The sequence below is a fragment of the Mustela nivalis genome, assembly GCF_964662115.1.
Source record: "Mustela nivalis genome assembly, chromosome: 15".
Taxonomy (NCBI): Eukaryota; Metazoa; Chordata; class Mammalia; order Carnivora; family Mustelidae; genus Mustela; species Mustela nivalis.
The window spans coordinates 16456065-16480083 of NC_139034.1; the positions used below are offsets into that span (position 1 = coordinate 16456065).

The following is a 24019-nucleotide window of genomic DNA, read 5'->3' on the forward strand; positions in this document are numbered from 1 at the left end:
AGGCTAGGAGAGAGGCCCAGAACAGCTCTCTGGGCAATGAACATTTTGGATTTCTAGCCTTCAGAATTATGAAATGATAAAGATCTGTTGTTTAAGCCACCCATTTTGTGATGGCAGCCCTATTAAACTAATACATGTGAATAGACAATGTTTTTGTCCATTTAGCTCTATGGGTAGATAGTTTTGAACTATTAATAAAAGCTGCTATGATCATTAATGGTAGCTTTGTGTAGACATATGTTTTCGATTCTTTTGGGTAATTAAGAGAGGAAGGATGGATCATATAGTAAGTATGTGCTTAACTTTTGCAAGAAACTACCAAACTCATTTCCAAAACAACTGTATGATTTAAAAATTTGACCTATGAGAGGCAGACCATGAGAGTTTTATTTCCACCACATCCTTGCCAATATTTGGTTTGACCAGTCTTCTTGATTTTAGACATGCCAATAGGTGAGTGGTGGTATTTCATTGTGGTTTTAATTTGCATTTAATTAATAACTAGTAATATTGAGCATCTTGTCATATGCTCATTTATGGTCTATATTATCTTCTTTGGTGAAGCATCTATTCATTGTTTTTGTTTATTTCACGACTTGTGCATTTTCTTATTACTGAGTTTTAAATTTTTTTATGTGTTCTGGATATAAATCCTTTACTGATTTATAAATATTTATAAACTTTAAAAAATTGTTTTGACTTTATTTTATACTTTGTACCCTATAATAACTCAAAGTGGATTATAGTCTTGAATATAAAACCTAAAATTATAAAACTTCTAGAAGAAAGCAAGGAGGGAACATTTGTAACCTTGGGTTAGTCAAGATTTCTTCAATATGACACCAAAAGCATGACCCATAAATAAACAAGTTGGTAAAATAGACCTTATCAAAATTAAAAATGTCTGTTCTTTAAAAGACTGTTTAAACTGATGGTTACTGGAGGGGAGGTGGTTGGAGGTGGTGGAGATGGGTTAAACAGGTGATGGGTATTAAGGAGGGCACTTGTGATGATCTACCAGGTAATGTATGTAAATGATGAACCACTAAATTTTAGTGGTGTAATATTATGTGTAATATTAAACGTATGTTTAATTAAGTGGAATTTCAATAAGAAGTTGGAAGAAAAAAAAGACTATGTTTAAAGAATAAAAAGACAACAAAATAATGAAAATATTTCCAAAACATAAATCTGTACAAGACTTTTATCTATAATATTCATGAAACTCAATAAGGAAATAATCAACTCAATATTAAAAATGGGCAAAGTATTTTTTCCTAGTCTGTAGCTTGTCTTTTCATTTTCTCTTTTTCTTTCAGAAGTTGAATAGTTTTAGATTTTATATTTAAATCTATGATTTAAGTTAATTTTTATATATGGTATGAGGTATAGATTGAAGTTGTATCTCTTTTTTTTATTGAATATTCAATTTTTTCACTGAACTGTCTTTAGGGCCTTGGTACCTTGGTCAAAAATCAGTTGTCAATATTTGTGATATGTTTCTATATTTCTGGAATCTTTCTTCTATTGATCTATTTATCTTTATAAATCAAGACACTATCTTGATTACTTCTGTTTTATAACAGCCTTAAAATCAGGAAAAAGTTAATTCTCTTTGTTTTTCTTTTAAAACTTGTTTTAGCTAATTTAGATTTTTTAAATTTCAATATAAATTTTAGAATTAGTTTGTTAATTCCTACCAAAAAAATCTAAGTGAGATTTTTATTTGGATTGCATTGAATACAGACGTCAATTTGGAAAGAATTGACATCTTATTTTTTAAAAGATTTTATTTATGAGAGAGAGAGAAAGAGAGAGAGAGAGAGAGAGAGAGAACAAGCAGGGAGGAGGGGGAGAGGGAAAAGCAGACTCCCCATTGAGCAGAGAGCCTGATGCAGAGCTGAATCCCAGGACCCCGAGATCATGACCTGTGCTGAAGGCAGATGCTTAACTGGCACAGCCACCTAGGTAGGCCCAGAACTGACATCTTAAAAATATTGAGTCTTCAGAGCCATGAACATAGCCTACCTATTTAGGTCCTCTTTAAATTCTCTTATTAATGTCTTTTCGTTTTTAGTGTACAAGTTTTGCATATTTGTCAGATTTATTCCAAAGTATGTCATACTTGGGGATATTCTATATTGTTAGTTTCAATTTCTGATGATTTAATACTTAGAAATGCAATTAACTTTGGTATATTAAACTTGTATTCTTCAACCTTGTTAAATTCACTAGTTCTAAGAGCTTTTATTTGTTTATTTTGGTAAAATTTTTATCAGATTTTCTACATAGTCATATCATCTACAAATGATTTAACCTTTCAATTCAGAATGTTTTTTATTCCCTTTCTTTGACTAATCAAAGAACATTCAGTACAACACTGAACAGAAATGGTGAGAGCAGACATTTCTGTCTTATTCCTGGTCTTAGGGAGAAGTATTTCATCTTTCACCATTCTGTGTGATGTTTACCGGATTGAGAAGGCTTTCTTCTATTCCTGGATGCTGAGTTTTTTTTATTGGAATGAATGTTGGATTTTGTTAAATGCTTCTTCTCCATCTATTAATATGAAAATATCCATTTTTTTAGTTTGTTATGATGAGTCAGATCTCCTTCCTTCCTTCCTTCTTCCTTCCCTCCCTCCCTTCTTTCTTTTATTATGTTCAGTCAGCCAACATATAGTACATCATTAGTTTCTGATGTAGTGTTCAGTGATTCATTAGTTGCATATAACACCCAGTGCTCATCACAACACATGTCCTCCTTTGTACCCAGCACCCAGGCACCCCATTCTCCCTCCCACTCCCCTCCGTACCCCTCAGTTTGTTTTCCCAGAATTAAAAGACTCTTATGGTTTTTATCCCTCTCTGATTTCTTCCCACTCAGTTTCCCCTCCTTTGCCCTATGGTTCTCTGTGCTATTCCTTATATTCCACATATGAGTGAAACCATATGATAATTGTCTTTCTCTGTCTGACTTATTTCATTTAGCATAATGCCCCCAGTTTCATCCATGTTGATGTAAATAGTGGGTAATATTTCTTTCTGATGGCTGAGTAATATTACATTGTGTATATGGACCATATCTTCTTTATCCATTCATCTGTTGAAGGGCATCTTGACTCTTTCTATAGTTTGGTTATAGTGGACATTGCTGTTATGAACATTGGGGTGTATATGGCCCTTCTTTTCACTACATCTGTATCTTTGGGGGTAAATACCCAGTAGTGCAATTGTTGGGTCATAGGGTAGCTCTATTTTTAATTTTTTGAGGAACCTCCACACTGTTTTCCAAAGTGCCTCCACCAATTTGCATTCCCACCAACAGTGTAAGAGGGTTCCCCTTTCCCTACAACTTATCCAACACTTGTTTCTTGCCTTGTCAAATTTTGGCATTCTAACTGGCATAAGGTGGTATCTCAATGTGGTTTTGATTTGAATTTCCCTGACAGCTAATGATGATGAACACTTTTTCATGTGTCAAATAGCCGTTTTTATTTATTTTTTAATTTTTACCTACATGTTCTATAAATTCTTGATAAAGGAGTATAGATATCTCTGAATTGAAGTTTGGATTTGTCTATTTCTCCTTACTCCTTACAATTGTATTAATTTTTTCTTTAAATCTTTGGAAGCTCTATTATTAGGTACATAAATGACTAGGATTTTATGTCTTCTTTATGAGTTGTTTCTTTTATCATTATTAAACTTCTTTACCTCTGATAATATTCTTTGCTCTGCATTATACTTTTTATGATGTTAATATAACAATTTTTTATAACTAATACTAAGATAGTTGATTGGTATAAATAAAAGTCAAGATTCTATATGTATGTACACACACATACACACACATATTATGAAGATATACTTATATAGCCTTGAAAGGCAGGATAGAGTTGAATCCTGCTTTCTTATCCATATATATAAAAATTAATTTTAAAGACATTTAAGTGAAATAAATTTTTTATATGATATTTTTTATTCCTTTTTTAAAAAGATATTTTTTAATCTGATAATTAGATACCTTGTGCCTGGAGGACTTTATATTTATTTCAGGCTAACAATGAATTATTTCAGCTTTTATATATCTATATTTTATATATATAAAATGCTTTATTTTTCTATAATTTTGAAAGATATTTTCATTAGGGGATATATTCCTGTATAGTAATTTTTATTTTAGGACTTTTAGAATGCTGTCTACTTGTGTTTTTGTTAGCCTTCCAATAAGAAATCTGATGTCACTGTTACTTTAGTTTCTCTATATCTAATCATTTTTTCTGATTGATTTTAAGACTTTTCTCTTTATCACTGTTTTGAGCAAGTTTGTGTTCATTGAACTTGTTGGTTGTGGGGGTTTGTAGCATTTAACAAATCTGGGAGAATTTACCCCCTAATATTTAAAATATTTTCATTTTCTTCCTGCTTCCTCTAGTTTAGAGATTCCATTTACACTAATATTATGCTTCTGGAATTTAGGCCACAGTTAACCAGTGCTTTTTTTTTTTTTTTTTTTTGATTCTTTTTTCTCCATATTTTGGTTTAAATAGTTATTAGTGCTCTCTTAAATTCAATAATCTTTATTTCTAATAATGTCTAATCTGCTGTTAATCTCATTGAATGTAGTCTTCATCTTAGACATTGTAATTTTCACTTCTAGAAATTTTATTTGGATTTCAAAAATGACTTCTTATGCCTCTACTTAAATTTTTTTTAAAGTTTTTCTTTATTTATTTGACAGACAGAGATTACAAGTAGGCAGAGAGGCAGGCCCACTGAGCCACCCAGGTGCCCCTCTACTTAAATTTTTGAAAATATATAATATGGTTACAATAACTTTTAATGCCCTTCTCTGTTAATTCTAACACCTATATCAATTCTGGGTTGATTGATTTTTACTCATTTCTAACACCTATATCAATTCTGGGTTGATTGATTTTTACTCATTATTGGCATTTTTTTTTTGTTTCTTCACATGATTTAGGATTTTTAAATTGGATTCCAGGCATTGTAAATTTTAGCTTGTTAGGTGCTGGACATTTTTGTTTTCCTATAAATATTCTTAATTTTTTTCCTGGGATGAAATTAAGAAACAGTTTAATCTTTTTATGTCTTGTTTGTAAGACATATTTAGGCAGAATCAGAGCAGCATTTAAACTAAGGCTAATTATTTCTCACTACTGAAATAAGATACTTCTGAGTACTTTACTAGATGTTTCATGGGTTATAAGGTTTTCCCTTCTGGCTGGTGGAAACAGATCATATTCCTGGTCCTCTGTGAACACCAAAGAATGTTTTCTCTGATACTTTTTGGGTGGTTATTTGCTAGCATGCATTTAGTTTCTCACACATATACACTCACTACCCCTGCAGATCTCCAGAGTTCCCTTTTTGGGTAGTTTTCTCATCTCTGGTTATTTGTGCTGTAAACTCTAGCCAAGTTGGTCTCAATGGATGCTGAGCTTAATCTACTCAACTCAGGGAATAAACTGGGTTCTGCTTTGGCCTCCACTTCCAGCATCATGGCCTGATAACTGTCTTACAGAATTAAAAAAGGGCAATTTTAGGGCTTCCCTTGTTTCCTATCTCTCTCTTATAGATTGCTGTCCTTAATGGCCTGGTATCCGTGTCTTAAAAACCACAGTTGCCTATATTTTGTCCTTTGTTTTGAAGGGGGAGGGTTATTTTTAGGAGATGATGAAACTGGTTTCTGTTATTTCAACTGGGCTGGAAATAGAAGCCCTACATCCCAGAGGATTTCCAACAGACCCAGAGTCTTAAAACATTATATGTAAAATGTCAAGAATACAATTTAAACCTACTTGATATACAAAGAAGAGAGAAAATCTCAATAACTCATAAGGAAAAAACTTTCAACAACTGCATACCTGGTGGTGATGTGAATCCTGATGATCTAAGTCCAACAAAACTTTAAACCAGCTACAGTAACTGTGTTTCATGAAGTAAGGTTGAACACCCTTGGAGCAAATGGAAAGACAGTAGTTCTCAGCAGGGGAAGAGAAGCTGTAAAAAAAGAATAAAATGGACATTTTAGAACTAAAAAAAGTAATGACACAGAAAAGAATCTGTAAACTTGAATAGAGTATAGAAATTATCCAATTTGAAAGGCAGAGAAAAATATTTTAGGGAAAAAAGTTTAAACAGAGTATGAGAGTCCTATGGAATAGTATAAGAAGACATAACATTCATGACAGTTGAAACCTAGGAGGGGAGAAGATATAAGTAGAATAGATATAAGTAGAATATAATGCAGAATAAGTATTGAAGAAATGATGGCTGAAAATTTCCAAAATTTGGAAAAAGACATAAATTTACAGATTCAGGAAACTTAAAGAACCCTTCACTGGATCACCTCAAAGGAAACCATGCCCAGATACATCTTAACTAAACTGCTGAAAATCAATATTCAAAATCTTAAAAGCTGTCAGAGAAAAAAATTACACATTATATTTGAATGACTGGATTTTTCATGAGAAACAATGAACGCTAGAATAAAGTGACACCTTTTAAAAGTAGTGTAAAAAGTGAACTGTCAACCCAGTTCTCTATCCAGTAAGAATATCTTTAAGAATGAAGCAATAATGACATCAGTCTGAGATGAAAGAAAACTAAGAGAACTAGTCAAAAGCAGGCCTTCTCTAAAAAAAATGTTAAAGGAGGCACTACAGGAAAAATAAAAATTAGGCATGAAGGAAGCACAACATAAGTGGTAAATAACTGGGTAAATATGACATTATTTTTTCCTCAAATTCTTTAGAATATGTATGGTAACAAAAATTATAATACTGTCTGGTAAGGTTTTAATACCTGTAGAGGTAATATGACAACTATACATAACAACATAAAATGGGGGAGAATACAGTTTCTACATTTCAGAAAAGGTAAAATATTAATTTTAGTAAACTGTTAAAAAGTGACATATGTATGTAGTAATGCCTATAACAGCCCCTAAGAAAAGACAATAGAGACAAAAAAGATAGTAGATAAGATGGAATATAAGTATATAGCTAAATATTTTTTAAAAATCCACAAAGGGAAATAAATTAGGAGGAAGGATGATTTTTAAAAAATCCACAAAAGGGGAAAAGGAGCAAATAAAATAGAGGGCATAAAAAGAAAAATAATGACAAAACAATAACTTATCAATAATTACATTAAATTTGAATGGTCTAAGCCTACCAAAAGACAGTGATCATTAGGTTGGACAAAAAAACTAAGACTCAAATATATTTACTGAGAAACAACCCACTTGAAACATCCTGGTATGGATAGGTTAAAAGTAAAAAGAAAAATATGTAACATACACTTATCAAAAGAAAGCTGGATTGTCTCTATTAATATTAAGCAAAGTAGACTTTAGAACAAGGAAAATTACCAAGGGGTGTCATTATGTAATAAGGTCAATATACTAAGAAGACATACAATCTTTAATATGTATGCATACACAGAAAAATCAAAACGAAAACCAAAAGTGGTATTAAAATACAACTGGAAGAACTTCAAGGAGAAATAAGCCCACAATTATAGCTGGAAGCTTTCAGTGTCCTCTTTCAGTAATAGAACAAGTAGACAAAAAATAAGACTGTAGAAGACATGAGCAGCACCATTCCACCAAAGAACAACAGAATATAGATTTTTTTCAACTGCACAGGGACCACTTATCAAGATAGAACATATACTGGGTCATAAAACAACCTTAACACATTTAAAATTATTGAAATCATGCAATCCTCTATATATCCTCTAACCATAATGGAATTAATCTAGAAATCAATAACAGAAAAATAACTGGAAAATCCCTCAATTCTTAGAAATTAGATAACAGTTTAGATAAAAATTAGATAATAAATAATCCACTTGCCAGAAAGCAAGTCTCAGAGAAAATCATAAAACATTGTGAACTGAGTGAAAATGAAAATACAACATATCAGAGTTGGTGAGGTTAAGCTACAATAGTACTTAAGAGGGAAAAAATGTCATTAAATGCATATATGAGGAAAAAAAGGGGCCTCAAGTTAATAATATAATTCTATTTAGGGAACTAGAAAAGAAGAACAGAGTAAACCAAGGTTATCAGAAGGAAGAAAATAATAGAAAGCAGAAATCCATAAAATTGAAAACAGAAAAATAGTAAGTACAACCAGAAACTGGCTTTTTTAAAAGAGCAGTAAGATCGGGTAAAACTTTGTACAGATTGACTGAAAAACAAAAACCAAAAAACAGGAGAGTAGACACAAATTACAATATTAGGAGGAAAAATGATGGTATTATTATAGATACAACAAACATTAAATGTGTACTAAGGGAATATTATAAAGAACTTTATGCACATAAATGTAACAGCATGGATGAAATAGAAATTCCTCTGAATATGCAAACTGCCAAAACTCATTGAAGAATAAATAGATAGCTTGAATTCTGTATTTATTAAAGAAATGGAATTCAGTGTTAAATGATAGGTCAATATGGACAGAGAGAAATAATTAAGACTAACTTACTGAGGTAGGGCTCCTTATTTTGTCCCTGCTGAGCAAAATACTAGTCCCTCAGATCTGAGATTTTGGCTGTTCATTTATACGATGAAGGGTGTTGAACAGTGGGTAGGCTTTAAACAAATGTCTTGAAATAGGAGAATGATATGCTAAATGGTTTTTAAGGTCTTAATCTCAAATTAAGGAGATTTTGGCAAATGTGTTTTGGAATAGATATCTACTTAGAATAAATAGCTTCTAGAGACAGGGATAGTAACCAGGAGGCTGTTACTGAAATGTAGTGGTAAGGATTTGATCTAGGCAGGCAGTTTTCAAAAATGAATATAAGGGCTAAATCTAAGAACTGGTATAGTTTATGTGTAACCACATGTTTATCCTTATTTTTCTCCAAGTAAGGTATTTTTCTATATAAGATAATACAAGTCTATGCTCTTTGGGTAAAAGACAATACATATTAAGTAAGCATTTCTAAAGCATCTGGAAAGAACTGCCTAGTTCAAAACCCTTTTCCCTCATCTGTTCTAGACGGTGAAACATGTTTTGGACTAGCTGCATTTCCACAATAGTTTTTTTTTTTTTTTTCTAAAGACATTAAAATGACTGAATTCTCCAGGCAGAAAATGAAAACCCTAAAATAGAGGCAGAATAACAAGTATTACTTCTGTTAAACAAATATAGAATTTAAATACACAATTGAGCTGCTTCTGTTTATGCGCTTTAACATTTAAATCTTCTTACCCCCTTACAATAATTGAAATTGCCCAAAGAAAAATTACCAATTTGAAATGGAATAAAATGAACCTGGTGGTCTCAGGAACAAGCACATTAGTCAAGTAGCATCAGCAAAATCCATTTTTGTATGTAATTTGGAGAATAAGCCTTTAGGTCAGCATTCAGTTTGTGCTTGTGCCGAGAGCTAAAACAATGCAGCCAACAAGAACAGCTCTTATGTGATGTTCTCAGTGTTTCTAACTTTGTCCCCATCTGTTTGAAAATTTCCGCAGTGGTGCCCAGAACAGCTTGTTGGTAAGAAGGAGGAAGTTTCAAGGGACAATTTTTCTACAGACCAAATAATCTTCAAACTCAAAAGAGAATCAAGGTGGTCTTTTAAGCTCTCCCTATTCTAAATTTTGTTCACAGATCAGCAGCATTAACATATCCTGAGAGCATGCTGGGAACGCAGGATCTCAGCGCCCAACCCCCTGCTATGATCTACTGAATCAGAATTTGACTGTTTTGTCAAGACCTCTAGGTGATATTACAATTTGAGACAATGTGTTTTAAGCTCTTTGAACAGGTTTTTGTGGGAGAGTGGTTTGAGAGATGAGGGGTTTACCTAACTTCAGAGACAAGTGCTGATTCTTTAGGTGAAGGTTTTGGCTTTGCAGCGATGTGACAGAACAGCATGCAGGGACCATACAGAAGAGGAAAAGACCTCTGCAGGCAATGATGCTGGGACAGCAAACCTCCTGTGGCATAGCAGAGTTCCTGGAGACCTCTGGGATGCTCCTCAAGGTTAAAGGTGAGAGTTTCAATATCAGGCAGGTGGTATTAATGCTTTCTTCACAATCCACCAGCTTTTCCAAGTATGCGCATGTTCAAGGAGTCAATCTCCCAGCACTTTATCAGACCAAGAGAAAACGATTAGATCTGTAAACAGTATGACTTTTTAATCACACAAGAAGACATCTCCTTCCCATAGGAAGGACACATTGAAAAGGTTCAGTTTGTAATTCACAACCTGGAGAGATGCTGAGAGCCATCCTAGGGTCAAAATTCAGTCTGTCTCCAATTTCCAAAGAGCAATCCTGGCCCGAACCTCTGGACACACACAGAACTCTGCCAATTACAGTTTGTGCAGGATGAGGAAATCCCTCCCTTGTCCGTCTCTGGCAGTCAGGATCCCTCTACTTCATCTCGAGATTAATTTTCTAGCTAAACCTTTGTACTCGTTGTTCTCAAAGATCTTTATGAGGAGAAACAGACGGATCTGGATGATCTAGATGGGCCTGGCCAAGTGGTTTCACATGTCGATGGAGCCCGAGTTGGGCTTGGGTGGGGCAGAGCTCCCCTCCCTTGTGTCTCCATTTAGATCTCTGTGTCTCCTGCAGCAGCTACTTTCGTGACCTTTCGTTGGCTCATTAATGGGATTCTGTTTAGAAATGACATTACAAGTGATATCTAAATGTCAAATAATAAGGGTGTTTAGCCATCTGCTTTTGTTGACTGCTCACCCTGTCATCTTAGGACTCTCTGACGGTGCTATGCTTGGGTACTTAAAATGTTCTTCACTGAATCATTCTCAAAGCTTCTGAAGATCCCAACAGTGAATTACCACAGGTAGCCTTCATAGAATCCCCAGGCCCCAACATCCTGAGAGTAGAGACAGTAAAGAACAGGGGGAGGAATACTGCCTTGGAAGCCAGACACACAGGTGTTAGCACCTTAGCTCCGTGCCACCTTGAGCAAGTTACTTAAGCCTCATTGAGCTTCAGTTCTTCACTGTAATAGGAGAAAAATAACATCTACTGCACAGATTTATGTGCGGATTCAAAGAGGTAAAGGGAAGTCACTTAGCAAAACCACTTGCACTTACTAGAGAATCAAGAAGATTATACTCCCTTTTCCTTTGTGTGGTGAATATTTATTTTATGGTTTCCCTGGAGTACTGAGCCCAAGTCAATACTTAGGTGTCAAAGTTTTGCTGAGGGGGTGTAATACAGGGAAGCAAAAGAGAAGGAACCAGGTAAGCGAAGTAGGGGATGAGAGAGTGCAAGTACAAAGGAGTGCATTCCAAGCTGTTTAGACTTTACCAGGAAACTTATCGGTTCCTCAGTCATGTAGGACAACTCCAGAGAAGGAAAATGGAAATACTGGGTCTCAGAATAGTCTCTCAGAGAGGAGAAGGGAGAAGAATCTGTTAGCTCCTTTCACTCACTGAACAGCCTCTCCTTCTTTCCACCATTGGGGTGTAACTCCCCCACATTTCCAGTTATTTTTTCCCCCCAAGAGCAGTGGCACTTGCATGAGCCAGCAACATTTCACGCACTTTTTGCAAACTTCATTCTGAAAGACCCATCCTGGAAAGCCAGTGGGGTGGGCGGGTTGAGGAGCTTATGAAACTTTTGGAACCTGCACTTCAGCAGTGACAGCACAAGGGCAGAAGAGAGAGCCTTGTAGTATGAAGTCAGAGGTGTGAGATGAGACATGGTTTGGTCCTGCTTCTAACAACTTGGGAAATCAAAACCAGCCACTTATGGAAGCAGGGCCAAGTGCCAGGCAGCCTAGCACAACAAGAGATCAGCCTCCGTCATGACGGCAAGGACAGAGTTCAGCAAGCTTCTCTTCAATTAAAGATGGACATCATTTCTCTGCACCAACAAGACATCACTTTATCACCAAGCAGACAACATAGCCAAGCAAATCTGAGAAATGCATAAACTGGGTCTGATGTTATAAGAATAGGATATGAGCTTTCAACAGCTTATGAAGGCGAATGGATGCAAACTGGCTCACTACACAGTTATGAACTGAGTCAAGTTAATTTTTGGGGTCCATCTGATTAGAGCTCAGGAGAAGTGTTGGGGTTTAGAGACTTCGCTGGGCAGAGTTAACTTGTTATCTGACTTCAGAGTCCATGTTCAACCAATGTCAATGTACCTACTGCCTCAGCACAGCCATGGCAGTAAAGCTGTGAGACTGAATGTTGTTTCCCAGCAGGAACAGAAATGAGGCCTCAGGTCTTAGTGTGCCTGCAGTGACAGAACAAGAGGCTGTGGAAGATGTGGAAGACACTGCGGGGGAGCGGGGTGGGGGGAGGAAAAAGAGAAGGTTTTAGCATCAGAAAGAGGACGAAGAGAGAAATCAAGAAATTAAGCAGAACCCTTGGGATGAGCAGCTGGTGATGTATGGGATTGTGGAATCATGGCACTGTACACCTGGAACTTCTAGAACACTGCATGTTAACGATACTGGGATGAAAATAAAATTTTAAAATTTAAATTTTAAAATAAACACATTTTAAAACTTTTTAAAATAAAAAAATAAATTAAGAAAAAGGAATTGTAAGGTTGAAGGGAGTAACCATTGATTTCATGTGATGCTGAGAAACCAACCTAGAACAGGAATAAGAAACAAGATAATGGGGAGAAGAAAAAGAAACAAGATAACAGAGTTTTGTAATTGCTGCCTTTTCCAGAACAATTTCGGTGGCAAGATGGGGGCTGGGAATATTGCTAAGGATTGAGCAGTGCGATAAAAGTGAGGAAACAGAGCTAGTGTTTTTTTTTTTCCTTGATAATATGTGTACTCGAGATTGTCAGATAAGGAAAGAAAGAAAAGTTTTGGTAGCTCTAGGAGAAGCAGAATTGAGGTAAGGTATGGATAGATCGATAGATACAATAATTCATCTATTTCATCTGCCCTGGTATCATTGCCTGTTTCTAGTTGTTGACAATTAGAAATAGTGATGCTATAAATATTCTTGTAAATGTCTCTGGGTATGTGTGTGTGCCTGTTTTGGCTGAATGTATCTGTAGGGAGAGTGATAGTGCATTTCTACGTTCAACTGATAGCACAGTTTATTGATATGTCAGAGCACGTTAATCAAATCATCTGAAATCTTACTGTGTATATCTGCTTGCTCTGTAAATTACTGGTTGAGGTATGTTAAAACCCACAGTACATTACTGATATATACTTCCTCTTTTGTTAATTTTTGCTGTCTATATTTAGAAGAATACACAAATTTAAAAGAGTATATTTAAACAGATACAGATTTAGAATTTTTTGTATCTTCCTGGTAAACTGAACTTTTTATCTCTATGAAACTTCCTTTTCTTCTCTCTTGTAATATTTCTTGTCTCCATGTTTTCTTTATGTGATGTACACTGTATTTTGGTTAGGATTTGGAAGGAATCTATTTTTTTCTATCTTTTTATAATATCTTTATTTTATTAAAAGATTTATTTATTTGAAAGAGAGAAAGAGCACAAACAGGGAGGAGGGGCAGAGGGAGAGGGAAAAGCAGGCTCCTCCCTGAGCAGGAAGCCCAATGACGTGGGGATTGATCCCAGCACCCTGGGATCATGACCTGAGCCAAAGGTAGATACTTGACTGAATGAACCATCCAGGTGTCTCTATAATCTTTATAACCTGATATGTAAGATGTGTTTATTGTAATCAGAATATAATTGTTTTATCCTACCTTCTCTGATCAAATTTTCCTATTTGTAAAGCATTTTTATCTATTTATGTTTATTACAATGATGTAGAATCAAGGTATTTTTTTTAAGATGGTGGAAGCCTTCATTCTACTTGCAGGTAGGGGGGAGGAAAAAAAACAAAAATGTTGAAAAAATTAAGAGAGGGAAAGGAAATGGAGACTGACAAGGTATGTTCTAGAGGTGCTGGATGGCGGTGATATTTGGAATCCAGAGCACAAGACAAGGGGTCATCTTGCAGAGGAAGCCTGGAAGGACTGGTACAGATCTGTGTTTGGTGGTCGTATGAGAAGCTTAAGAAGGTCGTCTCTGCTGGCCTCTATTTTCCTCCCCAGGTGGGAACAAGGTCTTCTGCTAAAATATATGCAAGCAGAGCTGAGAGTTTTAGGGACATGGAAAGGTTTTGCAAGTGCCACCAATGGTCAATGGGAAAGGGACGGTGTCAGTGGGAGAGAGGCATTTGTTTGGTAGGTGAGGGAGAGTCCTCCAGCAACTGTAAAATCACCCTCCAGCTATCCGTAGACTTGCTTTTCCCTGGAGTTCTCAAGTCCCACATCCTTCTGTGTGCCCATTGTCATAGCTCTGAGGAAGCAGCTTTCCCAGATACTGCTAATGCTGCTGTTGGAAGGAAACCTTGGAAGGAGACTGTGTGGAATGGCAGAGGGGAGAACTTTTTTACTCTTCCCTTGATTTCTGTCTTATGTGTAATCTAAATTGATCTGACTTTTTTTTTTTTTTCCCCACACAAGCTGGTATCCCTGTATGCACTATGTTATAATCTTCTATTTATAGAGTGGCTCATTTAATATGTCTCAGCTTGTGTTCACTGAACGATGAGATGGCTGGGGTGGGGGGTTGGCTATGGTGCTGGGAAGCCTGTGGTTCTCTAATACTGACCTCTTTTTGGCTTTACGTTTTGCTGGGTTTTGCCTTTTCAACTTCTGCATCCTTAGCATAAAATCCTTACTAGTTTGTGAGACAAAAGAGCCCAGTCGTCAAATTCACAGACTCTGAAATTAAATTCCCTAGTTTCAAAACATGACTCCATCCCTTACAAACTTTATTACCTTGAACAAGTTCTTGACCTTCTTGGACTTCATTATTTGTAAAATGAGGATAAAATGACAACATCCTCACAGATTTTTCAGGAGGAGAAAATAGCACACATGTGGTGATGAATTTAAGCTGTCACCAGGGTTAGACCATAGTACTCAGCTATTCAGTTAAACACTAATCTAGGGATTGCTCTGAAAGTATTTTGTAGATGTGGTCCACATGTATAATCAAAAGACATTAAGTAGAGGAGATTATCCTCTACACTCTGAATTGGCAGCATCTCATCCACTGAAAAGCTCTAGGCGTAGCATTACACTGAGATTTCTTGAGGAGGAAGAAATTCTGCTTCAAGATGGCAGCATCAACTCCCACCTGACAGTCTCTATTCTCCTGGTCTGCCATATGGACTTCGAACTTGTCAGCCTCAACAGTGTGGAAGGCAATTCCTCAAAGTAGATCGAAATGTATGTACATCCCACTGGTTCTGTCATTCTGGAGAACCCTAATATATACATCCAGAGCAGTTAGCACAGTGCCTTGCCCATCATAGTCCCCACAACGTATAGACTAATCACTGTTATTTCAAACATATCTGTTTAATATAGAGGATTCTTTCTGGAAACAGGGATTGCCAGGGGATAATCCCCATGAAAATGCACTCTTGACAGTTACTCATTTTTGTCATACTTCCCAAAGCTGTGACATGTGTCTGTTCTATTTTCCCAGTGCAACAATGATGCTTATGATGCTCTTCATAATGTCTTATTTCTTGCATGGCCCTCTACATGGCAGCTGATTTTCACCTTGTGCTTCTATGACATTCCCTTGGGGAGGCCACAAGCCACTAAACCTGCATTTCACATCAGCCTTCAGCTCTTCCATGAGGCCTTGCAGTATTGGAGGCAATGTCACCAATGTACCCTTTTTAATTTGGTGAGTTCCTTGAACCACAAGAATATCCAATAATGGCAGAGAGACCAAAGAGTTAAACCTCACTGAGATTGAGCAAAGTGCCCTATGGGCAGTTGGTTCATTGGCAGAGAACTTAGGACACTCTATGTACTATACTCATTGTATATAAGAAAACATTTTTTGTAGGTCCAAAAGGTTGAATGTTGGTAATTTCACTCGCTTCACTGTTCTAATTATACTCTGACTCACTATAATGGATTTATATAGTCTCTATTTTTAATACAAATATTTCTGTGGTGAGAATATTATAACAAATCAGTGCTGTATAGGGCAGTGCTAAGAGACGTGTCTAATTAATGTTGTTATTATTATTAGACTTTAGTAATAGTGAGAGGAAATCCAAGGCAATCCAGAGATGAGTCTTGGCCTTTAACATGCCTCTTTCCACCAGGAAATGGTCTCTTGGAGAAATGGGAGGGTAGGCTGGGCATGGAACTCTCTCATTAGTGATATCACAACAGGAAGTTTGCAGCACAAGCCTGCAGCCTAGAGAGCCATCACTAAGCCATATGTTTGCTCCTGTGGATCCAGATCCAACAGTCGGGAAAGATAAGTATTAAGTGTCATAATATCAGCTCTTCTCTGCCGGTAAGCTATTTTCACTATTTTAGGGATTTTCAGTACAGATGGCACCAAAGACTGAGGCAAAACGCTAAGCAATGCTATGTGTATATGCATGGGGTTTTGGAAAGAGAAAAATACCAAATTTCATTTATTAAAAGCATTTTTTAAAAATCCTGTCTCATACTTCACATCATCTACACAAATAAGCAAAGTGGTATGTCCTTAATAGATGCTCAATTAAAATATAAACTGCAGAGTGTGGTGTATTAGTATAAAGGCCTTAATACTTAAGCTTGATTAACTGGGTCTGAATCCTAGGTCTGTCACCAAATAGTTGTATAACTTTGGGCAAGTTAACCTCTCTATAATTTAGTTTTCGCTTTTGCAAAATGGGGATAGAAACGATCTTCTATCTTAGAGGGTTGTGGTGAGATAATACTTGTTAACTATGATGTCTGGTATAAAAGAAACATGGTATGTGTAGACTATTATTATTATTAAATGAGCAATTTTTGGTATATAGGGGAAATTTTCAAAGTTCAATTTGTGAAGAATAAAAAGTGGGGAGAGGGTGAGTGCCTGGCTCAGCTGGTGAAGCACGCCACTCTTGATCTTGGGATCATGAGTTTGAGCCCCATGTTGGGGGTAGAGATTACTTAAATAAGTAAATATTTTCTAAAAAGTAAAGTTCCAAAAAAAAAAAAAAAGTAAAGTTCAGGGGTATCTGGGTGGTTCAGTTGGTTAAGTGTCTGACTCTTGGTTTTGGTTCAGGTCATGATCTCAGGGTCATGAGATCAAACCCCACTTTGGCCTTTGTGTTCAGTGTGGACTCTGCTCGAGATTCTCCCTCTGCCTTTCCCTCTGCCCCATCCCTGTGCTCATGTTCTCTTTCTCCCCAAATAAATAAAGCCTTTTAAAGAGTAAAAATTGTGTTACAGAGCAGCATTAAAATCCCAAACACTCAACAATTCTCAAAATGTACAAACTCCAGATACAATACTAGTTTCCCCCTGCATTAGAATGGTATGATATTAATTACAATGTGCTATTATGTATGTCATTGGTCATTAGTTCGATTGGACTTCCTGATTTATGAGGACTTTTGTTGTATTTATTTCTGCTCTATCCCATTTCTTCCTCCTGGTATTTGATTACCTTTGCCAAATGCCTGAAATGGCTTATATTATCATTTCCCTCCCTAGTGAATGACACATTGGTAATTGGTATTGGTAATGATCATTAAGAATAGCCAAGAAGATAACTGGGCTGATGCATCCAGATCTACCTTCTCAGCCTCAAAGTGAAGACGGTACCTCTGTATTTTGTCCACTGCGAGTTAAAAATGAATATATTTTGCTCTTATATTGCTATGCGGCATTTGAGAATCCAACAGTCTGTAATCAAAGGAAAGCACTATTCCAAAACTACCAGCTTCTTTGAATGCTATACCTCACAGGAATTCAGAGAAGCCCTAAGCATCTTTATCAATTATTTTCAAAAGATTTATTGGAGAAAGCTTGGCGACTTAACACTGCATGATTTTTCTCACTGCTCTGAAAACTGCATTCAGATTCACCCCAAAGCCACCGAACTTGCATCAGAAAATTCAGCCTTAAAGCAGAGAAATGGCCTTTCCAATAAAAGTAATAAAAATAACTTGAAATTTCTTGGGTACCTTTCTCCTGAAATACTCCTAAAGCCTTTACATGATTAAGTAAAAGGATTTTTATCCCAGAAGGGTTTATTTTCCTGGGTGGTATTTGATTGGTAAAGTTTCTCAAAGTTTACATGTATTTCTGAACATCTTTCTCATCTTCTGTGGTTGTGTTGTCAGATTCAATACATTTCGATTTAACTTCTTATGAATGTCTATTCCTTTTTAAAAGAAAAAAAAAATCAGCATTAAGAGCTGAGTCATTGAGTTCCTTTATCATTCAGTTTTTCTGAAGAGCATTTTGTTCCCAAAAACTTCCTTCTTGTTCATCCACTCCTAACTTCATCCTTCCATTTCATTTGGGGTATTTCCAGCTGGGGCTCATGAGCTGACATAGTGCTTATACTCCCAGGACCTCAGGCCCCAATTAACAGCCTTCCTTTTTAATAAAATTGTCATATTTCATTAATTGATGTTCAGACTTTTGGGGCTTAGTTCTTCCAGAAAGTTAAATATGTTTCCTTCCATTGTGTGATGGTTAATCCTGCTATCTGTACTCCTGTCCCTCTGTCTGCCCTGCATGCATATTTGTCTGTGGTACTGGAGAAATAAACTTAAATTCCTACACCCCTAAGTTTTCAATTTCTTAATTTTTTCAATATTTCTTTAATTTCATCCACATTATTCAAATTTTCCAACTCTAATTTAATTGTATTATGAAAAGCAAGTATTTGTTTTTCAGAATCTTTTTTTTTTTCTATTATAAGAGCAACACACATTCATTACAAAAAGGAGTTAAACATTCCATACGTAATTCCACCTCAAGGAGAGTAACAATGCCCATATTTTTTTCCCCAGTTTTGTTTTTTTACTTTAAAAAAATCCAAATTGAGATCACATCTAACTGGAATGAAGTTTAAGAAAAATCAGAATCGGGGCACCTGGGTGGCTCAGTCAGTTAAGCAGCTGCCTTCTGCTCAGGTCATGATCCCAGGGTCCTGGGATTGAGTCCCACATTAGACTCCCTGCTCAGCGGAGAGCCTGCTTCTCCTTCTCCCTCTGCCTGCTGCTCAGCCTACTTGTGCTCTCTATCTCTGTGTCAAATAAATAAAAAACCTAAAAAAATAGCTAAAAGACAAAAAGAAAAATCAGAACCAAAAAAAGAACCAGTGCACTAAGCATGATGCACCAATCATTGGCAGATTCTCTACATTGTAGATTTATAATATATTTGTATAGATTTAAAATATATCATTTTGTAAACATTTTCCCAGGTCTTAATATTTTAAAAAAAAATTGCCTCCCCCAAACTGTATGAGTTTATTGTTTGAAAGCACCCAAGGGTTTATGTACTCCACAGTGCTTATAAAACTTTAGCTATTGGGCGCCTGGGTAGCTCAGTGGGTTAAGCCGCTGCCTTCGGCTCAGGTCATGATCTCAGGGTCCTGGGATCGAGTCCTGCATAGGGCTCTCTGCTCAGCAGGGAGTCTGCTTCCTCCTCTCTCTTCTGCCTGCCTCTCTGCCTACTTGTGATCTCTCTCTGTCAAATAAATAAATAAAATCTTAAAAAAAAAGCCAAAAAACTTTAGCTACTGAACGATAAATTATGTTGCTTTGGACTTCAAAGGAAAGAAAATAACAATAGACCATGGTCCACAGAAAGTGAAGGGATGATTGTAAATGCAAAAAACTTTGGATTATGTATGTTGGTAAGGGTTCTCCAGAACAGAACCAATAGTGTATATGTGTGTGTGCGTGCATGTGTCTGTATTCATGTATTTATATAATATGTATCTGTATTGTTTATACACATCATATGTATATGATTTATTTTAAGAAATTGGTTCATGTGACTGGGGGTGCTGTCAAGTCTTAAATCTGTATGGAAGACCAGCAGGCTGAAAACTCAGGCAGGATTTGTAAGTTACAAAACTGTCTGAGACAGTCTTGAGGTAAGAGGAATGTAATTTTGTGCCCAAGTAAGCCATTCAGCCATCTCTTAAGTAATTGTTTTCATTTATAATCAGTAACCAGGAAATTCAATATGAACAGCCCAAAAGATGTTCTCAACAAAGAGTAAACAGTTGAAGAACAATCTAGAACTGAAAGAACTGCCTACAGTGAAGTATTCCTTCCCAGTTCTATTACTGAATCTGTCAGTTTAAATAACTCCTATTTCATAAAGATCCTCACTTTCAAAGGTGAAAACTCCACATGAAAACCAATCAGCTTTAATCATCATCAAACTTTTAAGGAACAGGTAAATTCCTGTGCTGTTAAAACTCTCTAACAGAATAAAAAAGATAAAATTCTTCCCAATTTATTTTCAAGACCTATAGCTATAGCATTAGGCATCAAGAAGCCTGTGGCCAGGTCAATGTTTTCACTGCTATCAGAGTTTGAGGCAGATCAGATTCTCTGAAATTACATGTTGCTTTGAACAATATATCACAGAAAGAAAACTTCAGAATAACCTATCATACAAAATGTATGACAAATCTCCTGTATAAACATTAACAAGTTGAATTGGGGCTTAGTTGCTCAGGTGCTGGCGTAGAGAAAGCAGAATTGATATCAAGTAGGAGTGAGATTGGTTTGGGCAGGTCAGAGAAGAAGAAAGATGGACAGGAGAATTCAGAGTTTGGGCAAGAGTGGGATGGAGATGCTACACCATCAAATCTACAAGGCAAAAAAAAAAAATCTATCTATATATATATCTAAATGTAGATATCTCGATATATATCTACAATGCAAAGGGAAGGAAGTGAGAAGAGGTGGGGCTGGTGGAGAAAGGGAAGACAGCACATCTATGTACCAGAGGCCCCACTGACAGTTCTAATAGGGAACCAAGGGTGATCTTCCCAGGCAGCATGCACTCCAGAGAGCATGGTCTTCTCCAAAAGATGGAGGAGTGGGGAGGAAGATGACCTCATTTCTTGATCTGAGGAATAGCAACAATGATAATTATAATGATGGACTACTAATAGCTACCATTTCTGAAGCCCCCTACTCAGTACCAAGCTGTGATCTATCCTATCTCATTTAACAAGGGTGTGAGAAAACAAGCAGTTTCTTGGCACTGTCGGAGAAATGGTGCCATCAGGAGACAGCTGGTTACAGTTAAGGTATGGAAAGGAGGAGGAGGTTCCCAGAGGGGTCTGAGGACTGCGGAGTCTGTAGATAATGGAGAGTGCAAGAAGGCAGAATGTAAGGGTTTGGGAAGGGAACTGAGTGGGAGCAATGAAAGCATTACAAGGGATGACACCGTGGGAAAGCATGAATAACCAGAGGGATGTGTCATATAGCTATGCAATAACAGGGGAAAAGCAGACTTGTAGCCCAGGGCATTTAGACTTGATCACCACTTATGGGTTGTCTATGGGGGAAAAACACAAAAGAATGAAAGATGGGTGCTAAATCACTGACCCAGAGAAGTCCAAGTTGTAGAGGACAGAAGGCAGAGCAGGGGCAGCTTAGAAAATCTCTTTCAGGGGTGGTCAGAGGCAGAGTGGAGAGGAGGGGCTGGAGCCTGCAAATGACACTCAGGCCATGAGGAGAGGTGGGTTTTTTCTTGTTTCTCCAGAGAGTTGGCATCACTGAATGTATATATATATATTTATTTTCAGTCTCTCATGGGAATAAGATTTCTGAAGTTTCTTGAGCTGCTTGTCCCCATATGTTATCAATGAATATATATTGAGTTCCTACTGTGTGCCATTAGGTGCTAGTGGGAGACAAAGAGGCAAAAAACAGGGCCCATGCCCTCAGGAAATGTATGGTCTAGTTGAGAAGAAAGGTCATTATAAGTCAAATATAAGAAAAATCAATGATGAGACAAAACAAGGTCATAATTAAGTATATGACATTTGGGAAATAAACCATACGGATAAGTAAGTGTCTGAATTCAAAGAAGGGAAGGTAGATCCCAGTGGTATGGGAAGGTTTTAGAGAGGATAAAGAGCAGTTTGCATTGGGGGTGAAATAACATTTAGACAAGTCAAAGAGAGTGCATTCCAAGCATGGATGAAGACAACAACAAAGTTAGAGAGCAGGCAGTAGAGGGCTCTTGATGGAGCACTTGTGGAAAAGGACTAGAGAGGCAGCAAGGCCTCAGTAAGGGGGGTCTTGAACGCCAGATGAGGCAGGAGGTATCCTGAGGGCAGGGAGAAGCCATGATGGTAAAAGTCTTCACTTCCTGCTCTCTAAGTTGGTTTCTCCTTAGAGAATAGTTCTTGAAAACATTTCTGTGTGGTCACTTAGCTCCAGGATACTCACAAATATCCAGTAAATTAAAAAAATCTTTGCTTTGAGACCAGGCACTATGCTTTTAAAGGCCAGAGTTTGGTAGTTGTTGACAGCGGCTGTCTTTTGTGGGTTGGGATGCAAGAAGAAACGCACATCCAGAGGAACGCCTAACCTAGATCTGTTTGTTTTTGTATGTTAACCAACAGGTTTTGGAATAGACTGAGAAGGAATAAATGCAGTGTGCAAAGCCTGGAGTTTGGGGATGCACAAGAAGAAAGAGAAAAGGGCACGTGCTGATGGCTGAACGATTTCCACAAGCAAGGGAGGATTGGATATGTTTCAACAGACCTAGTCTTTATGAGTCCTTGTGGGATGGGGACAGGCAAACCCACTGTGTCTGCCTTCAAGCTCATCATGAGACCATATAGATATTAACTGGGAATGTTAATCCAAACTGGGAATGATGAAATCTTTCCTTCTTGTGTATCCAATTTGCCTTTATGAGCACACGGCTATAGAGATAAGGCATTGTTATGTGCATATGTGTTAATACACCTAGGCGCTAATGGCTAATCCTGGGCCTTATGTTAGACTCCATGAGTAAAGTTGAACACTTTGAGGAGCAAAGGAATGTTTAGGGAAAATTTTATTTTATTATATTATTTATTTATTTATTAAAATTTTTAAAATTTTAATACAATTTGAGGAGCAAAGGAATGTTTAGTGAAAATAAAATAAGATGCCCATTTGAAGTGTAGACAGTTTAATTTGTAAGGTTAATTATAGGAAAAAGAATATACATAAATCCTCATTTATACTTCCTAAATTCCGTACAATCACTAAGTCGTCACTATATTTCCATATCCATGTTGTGGTCATGGTCCTTGGTATCCTGATTTCTAAAGAACAGTGAAAATTATGCATCCAGAGCAGAAGTCTTAGAATCCCACCCCACTTCTACATACTACCAGAATATTTAGGATCTCTCTCTATTCTTCTATTATTTCAGCACCCACGTCAGTGTATCTTTAATTCTGAAAATTTCAGCTAACATCAGATCAATTAGATGGGAGAAAAAATATATGTGTAAAATTGGAAAAAAAATCACTGAGATGAAAAAGGGACAAAAAAATACACAATCAAAGTACACAATCAAAGTTGTGTACTTCGTAAAGTCTTTTCTCCCCTACATGTGACATAAAAGTGTATCTTAGTTCTGTGTCCCTCCAAAAATGTCTGAATTTTAAGTTAATGGAGATTTTTGAATATTATTTGAACTTTAATCACTAAGATTTCCTGGCTATTAGGGACAACACATTCTATGGAAACGGACACACAGGTAGAAGGGCCATGTTTCTCTAGCATCCTCATCCTTCTCATCTCAGGACACTGGATACATTAGTGGAGAAATGGAGAAAGTCATTTCTAAATGTCTTACTGAAGGAAATAAGCTTCAGGAGGAAGGAAATCAGAATAAATAAGAAGGAAATAAGAATAAAACATTCTTACACTACCCAAAATATCATCACTTGAAAAGGGGCAGGGAACTAACAGCAAGCCACCAAAGAATGAATCCATCATGGCACCATATCTTAGATCATTCCTGAGCTACTTCTCAAAAGAGTTCATAAAATGAGGTTTAGATTTCTATTAGCATATTATATTTTAACTGTAAAAAGCATCTACCAATAGAGCATCAGGGTGAGCCTCAGAGCTCTTAGTGAGCTCTGTTTCCAGTCACACATTGACGGTGATCCCCGCTGTACGGAAAACCACCATACACAGATCTCA

At 36.6% G+C, this 24019-nt stretch overlaps 1 long non-coding RNA gene across 2 annotated transcripts; it reads left to right on the forward strand.

Annotated features, from left to right (window-relative positions):
• Positions 1–335: 335 nt before the first annotated feature.
• LOC309848733 lies at positions 336–22860 on the forward strand. 2 transcript variants are annotated; one of them, XR_014303245.1, is made up of 5 exons: positions 336–453; positions 9656–9767; positions 9883–10037; positions 15586–15726; positions 22435–22860. It is a non-coding gene; the product is annotated as an uncharacterized lncRNA (long non-coding RNA). The 2 variants fall into 2 exon arrangements; XR_014303246.1 differs by having other exon boundaries at positions 9904–10037.
• The last annotated feature ends 1159 nt before the right edge of the window (positions 22861–24019 follow it).